Source organism: Cetorhinus maximus, chromosome 27 (assembly GCF_964194155.1).
Source record: "Cetorhinus maximus chromosome 27, sCetMax3.hap1.1, whole genome shotgun sequence".
Lineage (NCBI taxonomy): Eukaryota > Metazoa > Chordata > Chondrichthyes > Lamniformes > Cetorhinidae > Cetorhinus > Cetorhinus maximus.
In genome coordinates, this window is record NC_135905.1 from 14756474 (window position 1) to 14770877 (window position 14404).

Genomic DNA, 14404 nt, shown 5'->3' on the forward strand with positions numbered 1-14404 from the left:
ATCCATCTCGGCTTCCTCCAGAGGTCCCCAGCATCACTGATGCCAATCTTCATCCAATTTGATTCACTTCACGTGGTATCAAGGTATGGCTGAAAGCACTCGATACTGCAAAGGTTATGTGTCCTGACAGCATTCTGGCAATAGTATTAAAGGCTTGTGCTCCAGAACTAGCTGCACACCTCACCAAGCTGTTCTAGTACAACTACAACACTGGCATCTAGCCAGCAATGGGGAAAATTGCCCTGTGCACAAAAAGCAGGACAAATTCAACCTGGCTGATTACTGCCCCACCAGTCTACTCTCAATCATCAGCAAAGTAATGCAAGGGGTCAACAACAGTGCTATCAAACTGCCCTTACTCAGAAATAACCAGCTCACTGATGCTCAGTTTGGGTTCTGCCAGAGCCAATCAGCTCCTGACCTTAGAACAGCCTTGATTCAAACATGGACAAAAGAGCTGAACTCCAGAGGTGAGGTGAGAGTGACAGCCCTTGACATCAAGGCAGCATTTGACCAAGTGTAGCATCAAGGAACCCTAGTAAAACTGGAGTCAATGGGAATCAGAAGGAAAACTCTCCACTGGTTGGAGTCATGCCTAGCACAAAGGAAGATGGTTGTGGTCGTTTGAGTTCAATCATATCAGTTCCAGGACATCACTGCAGGAGTTCCTCAGGGTAGTGTCCTAGGCCCAACCATCTTTAGTTGCTTCATCAATGATCTTCCTTCCATCATAAGGTCAGAAGTGGGGATATTCAATGATAAACGCACAATGTTCAACACCACTCACGACTTCTCAGATACTGAAGCAGTCCATGTCCATATGCAGCAAGACCTGGCCAAAATTCAAGCTCGGGCAGACAAGTAGCAATTTACATTCATGCCCCAGAAGTGCCTGGCAATGACTATCTCCAACAAGAGATAATCTAACCATCACTGCTTGAATTCAATGGCATTACAATTTCTGAACCCCCAGTATCAACATCCTGGAGGTTACCATTGACTAGAAACTGAACTGCACCAGCCATATAAATGCTGTGGCTACAAGAGATGGTCAGAACCTGGGAATTCTGCGGTTAGTATCCTGCGTATCCCTCTCTCTTGTACTATCCTAGGTTCTCCCTATCTCTTACATTATCCTGGGTGCTCACTATCTCTCGCACTATCCTGGGTGCTCCCTATCTCTGGCACTATCCTGGGTGCTCCCTATCTCTCGCACTATCCTGGTGCTCCCTATCTCTCGCACTATCCTGGGTGCTCCCTATCTCTCGCACTATCCTGGGTGCTCCCTATCTCTCGCACTATCCTGGGTGCTCCCTATCTCTCGCACTATCCTGGGTGCTCCCTATCTCTCGCACTATCCTGGGTGCTCCCTATCTCTCGCACTGTCCTGGGTGCTCCCTATCTCTCGCACTGTCCTGGGTGCTCCCTATCTCTCGCACTATCCTGGGTGCTCCCTATCTCTTGCACTATCCTGGGTGCTCCCTATCTCTCGCACTATCCTGGATGCTCCCTATCTCTCACATTATCCTGGATGCTCCCTATCTCTGGCACTATCCTGGGTGCTCCCTATCTCTCACACTATCCTGGGTGCTTCCTATCTCTCGCACTATCCTGGGTGCTCCCTATCTCTCGCACTATCCTGGGTGCTCCCTATCTCTCGCACTATCCTGGGTGCTCCCTAACTCTTACACTAACCTGGGAGCTCCTTATCTCTCGCACTATCCTGGGTGCTCCCTATCTCTTACACTATCATGGGTGCTCCCCATCTCTTACACTATCCTGGGTGCTCCCTATCTCTCGCACTATCCTGGGTGCTCCCTATCTCTCACACTATCCTGGGTGCTCCCTATCTCTTACACTATCCTGGGTGCTCCCTATCTCTTACATTATCCTGGGAGCTCCCTATCTCTCGCACTATCCTGGGTGCTCCCTATCTCTCGCACTATCCTGGGTGCTCCCTATCTCTCACACAATCCTGGGTGCTCCCTATCTCTCGCACTATCCTGGGTGCTCCCTATCTCTCACACTATCCTGGGTGCTCCCTATCTCTCACACTATCCTGGGTGCTCCCTATCTCTCGCACTATCCTGGGTGCTCCCTATCTCTGGCACTATCCTGGGTGCTCCCTATCTCTCGCACTATCCTGGGTGCTCCCTATCTCTCGCACTATCCTGGGTGCTCCCTATCTCTGGCACTATCCTGGGTGCTCCCTATCTCTCGCACTATCCTGGGTGCTCCCTGTCTCTCGCACTATCCTGGGTGCTCCCTATCTCTTACACTATCCTGGGTGCTCCCTATCTCTTACACTATCCTGGGTGCTCCCTATCTCTCGCACTATCCTGGGTGCTCCCTATCTCTCACACTATCCTGGGTGCTCCCTATCTCTGGCACTATCCTGGGTGCTCCCTATCTCTCGCACTATCCTGAGTGCTCCCTATCTCTGGCACTATCCTGGGTGCTCCCTATCTCTCGCACTATCCTGCATACTGCTGTTGCTCCATGGCAGAGTAACTCAGAAAGTCAAGGCATGATCTCTCCTGTAGGATTTTAGCTCTTGGATACCCAACGTCTCTGTTATATTTACAATTTCATTCAGTAAAGAGATAGGCACATTCATTTAGTGAAGTCACTGTCAAGATTCATCCCCTGCACATCCTAAGAGAATGGACTGGTAAACTGGCCTATCAATATTCTCAGGCACAGTGGACAGTATAACGTTTCCTAGACTCACATTGTTGATCAAATTCTGAATGCTTGAGAATGAACTGCTATTCTAATTTGGGTCTCCCAGGATTGTTCCATCTTCCGACAATGCAGTTGCCAACTGGATTTGGAGAACAGGTCACAATGGAATGACCTTATTTAAATAAATCATTACAGAAACTCCTTTCAGCTGACCCAGATAAATTATTTCCCAAGGTGATGGCAATGTCATTTAAGAACATTATAACAAACCCATGCAAACAGATTTTTACAGCAAGTTCCAACTAATCCAACCTTCCAAGTGACAGGAAAGTTAAGACCGCCTGTGTGATTAATGGAGGATGTAGGATTGACTGTTCTCTTGTATCAGTAATTGTCTGCACACATCTTCCTACACATGTTGCTTCTTGTTCAATGACAAATGATTTTCATGACCGATGATGCAGCACAATATTGTAAAATCACACCCACATTGGTGCAAAACTTGCTGCCCCATTACATAGGCTGTTCTCCTTACCCTTCAGCTCAATAAACGTTTTCAGCTGTAATCTGCCGGATCTTCGAACCGATAACAGGAATATCCGACAGCGAGGGTCTTGGAGTGCCTACGACCTTGGAGAACCAACGGGACCAACAATCTATCTCCTTAACAAGTGGGATTTAAGGATAGAGCAAAAAAAGAGGGACAAGTGAAAATGAAATCGGGTGAAAGATCAGGTACAGAAACAGAAATAGAGAAAGAGAAAGAAAGAGTGGAGAAAGAAAAAAGGCAGAAAGGAAAAATAAGAAAACATTTTTTTTACAAATCTCCTACCCGCGAGGAATGAGACAATTTTAATAATTTCCCCTTCTGGGCTAGAGAGATTGGATAGAATTGCAGGACCATAAATCTTGTCAATAAAAGGCTGCTTAAGCTGTTCAGTACTGGTCCTAACTTCCTGCCCTGGGTTGTAATTAATGCACATAGCAGTAATTCTTTGAAACTCGCGGGATGTTGAGGGTGAGCTCTGGTTTCTGCAAGACTAACAGCAGAGTAGCAGTAATCGCCCAACAATTTTTGTGGTGATTTGTGATCCACAGAGGATCACTTTCTCACCAAAGCTTGCGAGGTTATTTACACACTAATGCACATTTAACTGGCCACTATTTTCTCAGCAAATTCTGGACATTGGTCTTTTTAACCCATTCTGCTTTAATTTTCCTTCCACTTACTCCGAGACTATGTTGTCCTTGGCCCTTCACCTGGGTTTTCAGTTTATCTGGGGCTAGAAAGGATAGGAGTGAGAATCTGATCAATAAAGACAGGATGGTTAAGCTTGAATATTAAAAGCTACAGGTTGGAGGAAGCCAGTGATTCCAAATTAATATGTGCAAAACTCCAAAAATAGACATGTCGCAAAATGGAAGCAGGTTGAGAAAGTTGCCCCCTACCGCCCACAGCTTCTCACCCCAATCCCTGCCACACTCCCCAACCCACTCCCCCTGCTCACTCCTGCACACTTCAGCTCTCTCCCCACACCCCAGCCCTCACAACCCACTCCCCCTGCTCACTCCTGCACACTTCAGCTCTCTCCCCACACCCCAGCCCTCACAACCCACTCCCCCTGCTCACTCCTGCACACTTCAGCTCTCTCCCCACACCCCAGCCCTCACAACCCACTCCCCCCCGCTCACTCCTGCACACTTCATCTCTCTCCCCACATCCCAACCCTCACAACCCACTCCCCCCGCTCACTCCTGCACACTTCAGCTCTCTCCCCACACCCCAGCCCTCACAACCCACTCCCCTGCTCTCTCCACTTTGCTCCCACCTCACTCTTGCCCACTCACCCCTATTCACACCAGCTCTCTCCCCACCACCACAACCCCCACTCTCCTAACCCTCCATTCTGCACTCCCCCGCTCTCACCACTTTTCCCCTGCCCAGCTCTCCTCAGCTGTCTCTCTCCACATCCTTGCTGCCCCACCCCCCCAGCTTCCCCGGCTCTCTAATTGCCCCACCATTCTCCCCCACTCCGCTGCCCTGACCACTCGCAATCCCTCCAGCTCACTCTCACCCCAGCTCCCCACTCCCACCAAATCCCGTTACCCTCCCACCCCAGCACCCTGCTTCCATTCCCACATCCTCACCATCACTCCGCTTCCCCCCTCCCCCCACCCCCCGGCACATCTCCAGCTCCTCACTGCCCTCCCAAGTACTCCACTCCCAGTTCCCCTCCCCCAGCTTCAATGGTAGAATCCTCCCTCCAAAATCCCCAATTGACCAACATTAAAGTTCACCCACTAACGCCAGGCAGGGTCAAACATTAATCATGTCATTCACAGCCGAGATAAAAACTAAACTTTCATTATCTCAGCCAGTAATCAATGAACTAATCTGAATTCAACAGGATGAGGAAAGTTAGAACATTATTATCGGCTCACAAAAACAACAGTTGTTTAATTTTTGTGGGCAAGGCTTAAAATGCTTTAGATACATCTGCTGGTGGGGATGCAATGACTCAGAGTTTGACTGAGGGTCCTTCAGAGCAAAGCTACTTAACCCTTCCTGCTATTTTTCAGCAGTTAATAAGTGCTTGTAAAACAGGAAATGCAAACAACTGGGACTCATCGCTGGTTTATTTTTACATATCGGAGGCCTGCCAGAAATGTCAATGAACACATCGAGTGGGGCCACAGATTGTGGGAAAGGTGGCCCGGGTCAGACAAGATGGTAGTCAGATGCTAGGTTCACACTGGGGGAGCGGGAAAGTTGAATATTCTCGGCAGCCAGACTGTCGCTTCCCAGTGAGAATCGCAAGAGAAAGGAGCAGTTTGTTGGACAGTTTTGTACAGAATAATAGACAGATGGAAAGGATGGAGAGCTGGAATCTGATCATGTCATCGGTCGTGAGAGAAATGCTACCATGGAATGTGAATGTTGTCTGAATCCCATGGTTGATTAGACACAGGTCTCGATATTAATCCGCCCCTTTCTCACCAGCGACAGGCAGGGGAGGGTCAGGGCTGGGTTAAAATGGGAAAACCACATAACCCAACCCCAACCCACTGAATGTGCACTGACTGCAATTGCTAAGCCAGCTCAATATCAGGGTATCTATGCGTCTCGCAATGGAGAGGAGGGACACTTATTAACATATTTAAACCAGGCCCTGAACAGTGGGATTTAAAATTAACTGGGGCTGCATGTTTTTCTCAGTGGGGTCGGAGGGGAGTTGGAGGCGCAGGAGGATCCCTCCACCCGACACCTCATCCCCTCAAGGAAGCCTTCGGCCTCCCCCTATCCCCGATCATCAGCCTTGACAACCTTCCTCTCTGCTGGCTAGTCTGTCCATCGGGCCAGCTGCAGGGTGCAAGGCGGGCACCCCAAGATGCACCTAAGGCCCTGCCTTATCAGCAGAACCTCCACATCTCCGGCCTGCCTCCTCGGGCTGAGTTTTACCTCACCATCACCACCACGCTCTCCCCATAAACCTTCGAGTCAAGGCTTTCAATCCTTGTTATCTGTTAATTCAGATTCTAAACACTGGCATTGTTTAATTTTATAAAGAATATGAAATCAAAGAACTGTCTGGCTGACTTCAACTTTCTGGTATCCATGGGGTCATGTGAGTCATAGAAAACCACCACAGGCTTGTTGGCTGAGGATGATAGCAAGGATTCACTGTAAGACTAAATTGACTCCATATAGAACATCAACAGCATTTCAAGGCTGCAACACAACCAAGGCATTCAAATTAAATCATAATTAGCCATGTGAAGCTCGAGCAGTTCACAAGGATTCTTGAGTCCCAGAATTGTGAAGTAGCCTTATAGCACATTTAGTAACCTAATTACCCTACCATCCACAATTTCACTTTTCTTACTGTTGTAAAACTATGCAATGGATCTTTGAGCCACACTGCCATGCTCTCTTGGGGTTTCTTCTGTTCAAGGACAGTGTGGGATGGGCAACAAATGCTGGCCTTGCCAGTGATGCCCACATCCCATGAATGAATCGAAGCAAGGGATGTTTTCAAGGTGGGAAATTGCAAAGAGGGTGCTGAGAAAGTTTTTGTTTCCAACTGCTTTCCTCATGACATCCTCAACGAGGAGCAATGAACGATGATTAGAAAGGTCGCTACCCCTTGCAGGTTTGTCTGCTGGCTCTATAATGGACCAACAGCACACAGTCTGGGGCGGAATAGGTTTGATGGGACAATTGGCCTTTTCTTGTTTTGTGACACTTGAACAGAAAAGCTATGTTTAATCAGGGACTGCGCTTTCAGTGAATAAACAGCTCCGCACTGAAACTGTGTTGTCGCTTCTCAAAGCAGATAGTTTTAAGGTTCGGTTGATACCACGATCACGTCATCCAACGTGGATTAGGACGGTACATTCCGCTGCAGCTCACCGACTGTCATGAAAATATTTAATGTGGATATTGCACCACCCAGTGGATGGATCACAAATACTTTCAACAAAATAAAAACAGAAAATGCTGGAAAAACTCAGCAGGTCAGACCGCGTTTGTGGAAAGAGAAACAAAATGCTGGTTAAAAAGAAAGACTTGCATTTATATAGCACTTTTCACAACCACTGGTCGTCTCAGAGCGCTTTACAGTCAATGAAGTACTTTTGAAGCATAGTCACTGTTGTAATGTGGGCAAGGAAGCAGCCAGTGTGTGCGCAGCAAGATTTAACTAACAACTATGTAATAATGACCAGATAATCTGTTAATGTGATTGGGGGATAAATATTGGCCATGACACCAGGGACAACTCCCCTGCTTTTCTTCGAAATAGTGCCATGGGATCTTTCACATCCACCTGAGCAGGCAGGTAGGGCCTCAGTTTAACATCTCATCCAAAAGATAGTACCGCTCGGTACAGCACCCGAGTGTCAGCCTTATTTTTTGGGCTGTGGAGTGAGACTTAAACCATGAATGAACCAACCTTAATTTAGATGTAAAATTAGCGTTAGCAAAGGTATCTTGTGGGTTTGCCAGCAGGGATATGAAAGATTTAAGTCATTATGAGGCACTGCTTAGCACTCAGCACTGTACTTAAGGCGGAGTGGGGGAGGGTGGTAATGGTGGTGGTAACATAGTGGTGATGTTATTGAGCTAACAATGCAGAAACCTGGAATAATGCTCCAGGAACATGAGTTTAAATCCTATCACAGCAGCTGCCAAAATTTAAATGTAATTAATTAATAACTTTGGAATAAAATGCTATTAGTCTCATTAATAACTACCAGATTGATATTAAAAATAAAACACCTGGTTCACTAATGTCCTTTAGAGAAGGAAATCTGCCACCCTTACCTGGTCTGGCCTACATGTGACTCCAAACCCACAGCAATGTGGTTGACTCTTAATTCCCCACTGAAATGGCCGAGCAAGTCACTCAATCCAAGGGCAATTAGGGATGGCTAGTACCTCGAGGTAGCTGTGGTGGGGAAGAGACCATTGTTCGCCTCCTTCTGGAATGTGCCTTTGCAAAGAAGGTCTGGAGAGAGATGCAGTGGTTTTTGTCGAGGTTCATCCCGAGCAGTTCTGTGACACAGGACTCTGTGCTCTACGGGCTGTTCCCAGGGACACACACAGAGACAAACATCAACTGCAGCTGGAGGATCATCAACTCAGTGAAAGACGCTCTTTGGTCTGCCAATGCAAAGAGTTGTCCACGAATGAGTGTTGCAGACTGGCACATTCCAAGTTCCAGGACTACGTGCTGAGGGATGCACTAAAGCTTGGGACAGCCCCTACAGAGGTGCAAAGGGGAAAGGTCACTGTCTAAGGCCTTTCAGCCATAGTGCACCAAGGGGCTGGGAATTGTAAAGATCCCTCGGGCTGTGTGGCTCACATTGAATGTATACAGTAAATATTACAATAACACAATTGTATTGAAACACTTCAGAGTGCAACATGATCCATGTAGAAAATTTGAATATCATTCCACATTCTATCATGACCATTTTGAAATGTTTTGTGATGATCTTTTTGATATTTTATGAATACAGTATATTTTTGCAAAAAAAGGAATGGACTATAAATGCTGGTCTTTCTTGCCAGTGACATGCAAATCCCACGAATAATTTTTTTTAAAAATCTTCTTTAGAATAAAACAGGTATATCTGGATCTTTGGTTATGACCAGGAACTGTCCTGACCCAGTTAAAACCTTGACTACATGTTTCTGTAGATAAATCACAAGTAGTTGCGATTACATAGGATATAGGTTATAAAAACATTTGGCCAAACCAGTCCTCGCCAGTGTTTATGCTCCACTCGAGTCTCCTCCCATCTTTTCTTATCTAAATCTACCATTGTGACCACCTCCATGGTTCTGACCAAGGCTGACCCAAGGATGAATTTTGCCAAGGAGATATTTAACAGAACTGTACAAAGTGTTAACCCAATAAACTGGGTCACGTTTCCTGGTCTTATCCAAAGGCCCTGAAATCTAGAATGACTTTATGATGTGGGGACGGAGAATTTTACAGGGTCGTGTAGATGAATAAATTGGAAGATAGATGGTTTAATAATCCAGATCTTTCTAGTATGGAAAAGGATAACTTATTTCAAGAACAACTCTACAACTTTACAACTCTAAAGGGGGTGCAGGAACAAAGGGACCTGGGTGTATAAATGTATTAATCATTAAAGGTAGCAGGACAGGCTGACAGAGCAGTTAATAAAGCAAAAAAAGTTAAAGACAGTATCAAACTTAAAGAAAAAGCATACGATTGTGCAAAGATGGGTGGCAGGTCAGACGATTGGACAGAACATAAAGAACAGGAAAGAATGACAAAAAGATTAATAAGGAGGGAAAAATTAGAGTACGAGAGGAAGCTAGCTAGAAATGTAAAAATGTATAGTAAGAGTTTCTATAGATGTTTAAATAAGAAAAGAGTTTAAAAATTGAGCATTGGTCCTGTAGAAAGTGCTTCTGTGGAATTAATAATGGAAAATAAGGAGATGGCAGATGAACTGACCCGGTATTTTGCATTGGAATTCACTGTAGAGGATAGAAACAACATCCCAGAAATAGCTGTAAATCAGGAAATGGAAGGGAGGGAGGAACTCAGGAAAATTATAGTCACCAGGGAAGTGGTATTGAGCAAGTTGTTGGGGCTGTGGGCTGGACGAATCCTCGGGTCCTGATGGACAACATCCTAGGGTTGAAAGAAATGGCCAGTGAGATAGTTGATGCACTGGTTTTAATTTTCCAAAACTGCCTAGATTCGGGGAAAGTTCCCTTAGATTGGAAAATAGCAAATGCAATTCCTTTATTCAAAAAGAGGGGGAGACAGAAAGCAGGAAACTATAGGCCAGTTAACAGCTGTCATAGGGAAAATGTTAGAAGCTATTATTAAAGATGTTATAGCAGGGGACTTAGAAAAATTCAAGGTAATCAGGCAGAGCCAACATGGTTTTTTTGAAAGGGAAATCATGTTTAACCAATTTATTAGAGGTCTTTGAACGAGGCACATGTGCTGTGGATAAAGGGGAACCAGTGGGTGTACTGTACTTAGATTTCCAGAAGGCATTTGATAATGTTCCACATCAAAGGTTAATGCGGAAAATAAAAGCTCATGGTGTAGGGAGTAACATATCGGCATGGATAGGAGATTGGCTAGCTAACAGGAAGCAGTGGGTCACCATAAATGGGTCTTTTCCTCGTTAGTGGGATGTTATAAGGGATGTGGCACAGGGATCAGTGCTGGGGCCTCAACCTTTTACAGTTTATATAGATGGCTTGGATGAAGGGATCGAAGGTATGGTTGCTAAATTTGCTGATGACACAAAGATAGGTAGGAAAGTAAGTTGTGAAAAGGACCTAAGGAGGCTACAAGGTTAAGTGTGTGGGCAAAGATCTGGCAAATTGAGTATAATGTGGGCAAATGTGAAGCTTCTTATCTAAATGGTGAGAGATTGCAGAGCTCAGAGATTCAGAGGGATCTGGTGTCCAAGTGCATGAATCACAAAAGGTTAGTATGCAGGTACAGCAAGTAATTAGAAAAGCTAATAGAATGTTATCATTTGTTGTGAGGGGAATTGATTGTAAAAGTAGGGAGATTATGCTTCAGTTGTACAGGGCACTGGTGAGACTACATCTTGAATACTGTGTACAGTATTGGTCTCCTTATTTAAGGACGCATGTAAATGTGTTAGAAGCAGTTCAGAGAAGGTTTACTAGACTAATACTGGAATGTGCGGGTTGTCTTATGAGGAAAGGTTAGGCTTGTATCCACTGGAGTTTAGAAGAGTAAGAGGTGACTTGATTGAAACCTTTAAGATCCTGAGGGGTCTTGACAGGGTGGATGCGGAGAGGGTGTTTCCTCTTGTGGGAGAATCTAGAACTAGGGGGGTCACTGTTTAAAAATAAGGGTCGCTCATTTAAGACAAAGATGAGGAGAAATTTCTTCTCTCAGAGTGTCTTCTGACCTCTCTTCCTCAAAAGGCAGTGGAAGAAGAGTCTTTGAATATTTTTAAGGCAGAGGTAGATAGATTCTTGATTAGCGGGGGGGTGAAAGGTTATCAGGATAGGCAGGAATGTGAGGTTGAGGTTACAATCAAATCAGCCATGATCTTATTGAAAGGCGAAGCAGGCTTGAGGGACCAAGTGGCTTACTCCTGCTCCTAATGCATTTGTTTGGTGCTCATTTACACTATCCTTGGCTTTATTAATAGAGGCATAGAGTACAAGAGCAAGGAAGTTATGTTGAACTTGTATAAGTCACTAGTTCAGCCTCACCTGGAGTATTGTGTCTAGTTCTGGGTGCCACTCTTTAGGAAGGATGTGAAGGCATTAGAGAGGGTGTAGAAAAAATTCACGAGAAGGGTTCCAGGGATGAGTAACTTCAGCTATGAAGATTAATTGGAGATGTTAGGACTGTTTTCCTTGGAGAAAAGAAGGCTGAGAGCAGATTTGATAGAAGTAGTGAAAATCATGAAGGGTCTGGACAGAGTAGATAGGGAGAAACTGTTCCCACTCATGAAAGGATCAAGAACGAGAGGGCACAGGTTTAAAGTAATCGGCAAAAGAAGCAAAAGTGATATGAAAGGGAACATTTTCATGCAGTGAGCAGTTAGAGTTTGGAATGCATTGTCTGAGAGTGTGGCGGAGGCAGGTTCAATTGGAGCATTCAGAAGGGAATTAGATGTTATCGGAAAAGGAAGAGTGTGCAGGGTTACGGGGAGAAGGTGGGGGAATGGCACTAAATGAGTAGCTCATTCAGAGAGCCCCAGCATACACAATGGGCTGAATGGTCTTCTTCTGTGCTGTAACAACTCTGTAATTCTGTGAACAAATTCTGACAAAATAACTAGGTCCAGAATTGCTGGCTGTGCCTTCAGCTGCTGAGACCTGGAGTTCTGAAGTTCCCTCTTTAAACCTCCTCGCCTCTCAACTCTGTCTCCTTCTTCAAGATGCTCCTTAAAACCTACTTCACCTGTCATAATACCTCTTTTTGTGTCTTGTTGTCAAATGTTATCTGTTAACACGCATTGGAACGTTTTACAATGTTAAAGGTGCTATATAAATGCAAGTTGTTGTTGTTGAAATTCACTTCTAAGTTCTTTGCCTCACAAGATGAAGGCTGCCTGGCATGGGCCTGTGCTCTGTGTGTGTCTTAGCCCTTTAATAGGGCATTTTCACTGGTTTCGTGGAGCCTGGTTAGTCTTCTCCCTTCATCTGGTGCCATCAGCTTCTCTTATTAGTTTGAAGAGCTGCCAGCAGAGGGCACCCCACACTCATGGCTTTTAAATCAAGGTTCTTTACCTCAGCCGCATGTGACTGACTTCAGGAGAGAGTGAGAAGGATTAATCGGGCAAAACTGGAGAAAATGTTGAAGCAAGAAAGAAGAAAAAGATGACTGCAGTTATCTTCAATATTTGTGTTATGACCGAGCAGCTGGTAAAGCTGAGTTCTTTAAAAATCCCAGAGGGAAACTTTAAACAACTGTCATAACCTATAATTTTAAGTGTTATGTTTGAGGTGCGACTCTAAATTCAGGAATTGGACCACCAGTTCTCGAGGTTTAACAATAAACTAAATGAAACAATTCATTAATTTACACAGGTTAAAAAATATATACACATGGTTACAAATTATTATTATCATAACTTTTAACAAATTTCCAAACTAATCTCCATTAAGGCAACAGCAACCCATAGACTTAACCAGACACCAGGCAAGGCATTTTCACCTTACACATTCAAAATGAGGTTCTTTTCACTTTGGTTCCTGTGGAGTCTTACAGGTGCTTTTGATCTCACATTGCCTCTGCCCTGCACATACATAACTGCTGAAGTTAAACCTAACACTGGTCACTGAATGTAAATTCTCTTTCAACTCCACCTTTTAACAATAAAACCCCTTTCATAGAACCAATTTTATTAGTAACATAAACATATTGCTTGGTCTCTGCTAGCTAGGTGGTAGTTTTCACCCCACTTCTTGAATGCTCTATTCAAAAAATGCAAATGCACACTATCTCTCTTACATATCAAAACTAGTACATATCAAAGCACCCAGACTAGCTGGCTTTAATCCAATTAAGACACACCTGCAGACTAAACCTCTATTTTAAAATAAAATATTTTCCAATAATATATACATTAATAGCTTGAGGACAATTTGCTTTTGCATGGCCCTTGGCTCTCATCCTTCCACTAAACAGCAGCATCGCAGCTGCCTCCATTACCATCTCTGACTTTGTTCTATCCCACCAGCAGGACAGGCCCAGGAGATGATAGAATGATGGTATGCAGTAATGGGGGAATGTCTGTGTGAGTCCTCAACATGGACTCTGGACCCCCCCGGAGCCTCATGGCATGGGCAAGAAAACCTCCTGCTGATTACCACCTACCGCCCACCTCGACTGAGGAATTAGTACTCCCTCCATGTTGAACACCACTTGGAGAAAGCACTGAGGGTGGCGAGGGCACAGAATATACTCTGGGTGGGGAACATCAATGTCCATCACCAAGAGTGGCTCGGTTTCACCGCTACTGACTGAGCTGGCTGAGTCCTGAAGTACATAGCTGCTGGACTGGGTCTCCGGCAGGAGGTGAGGGAACAAACAAGAGGGAAAAATGTACTTGACCTCGTCTTCACTAATCTATCTGCTGCATGACAAAATTTGGAGCAGTGACCATTGCACAGTTCTTGTGAAGGCAATGTCCTGTCTTCACACTGAGGAAACCCTCCATCGTGTTGTGTGACACTACCATGGTACTAAAAGGGATAGGTACAGAATGGATCTAGCAGTTCAAGACTGGGCATCCATGAGGCTATGTGGGCCATCAGCAGCTACAGAATTGTATTCCACAATCTGTAACCTCATAGCCTGGCATATCCCCCACTCTACCATTACTATCAAGCCAGGGGATCAACCCTGGTTCATGAGGAGTGTAGGAGGGCATACCAGGAGCAGCACCAGGGATATCTAAAAATGAGGTGTCAGTCTGCTGTATGAAGCTACAGCATAGGCCTGCATGCCAAACAGCAGAAGCACATGCAATAGACAGAGCTAATTGATCCCACAACTAACGGATCAGATCAAAGCACGGCAGCCCTGCTGTATCTGGTTTTGAATAGTTAAAGGACTAACCAGTGAAGAAGGAATTAATGTTTTGAGTCCAATATGACTTCATCCAAATTGTTCACTCTCTCCATAGATGCTGCCAGACCTGCTGAGTTTTTCCAGAACTT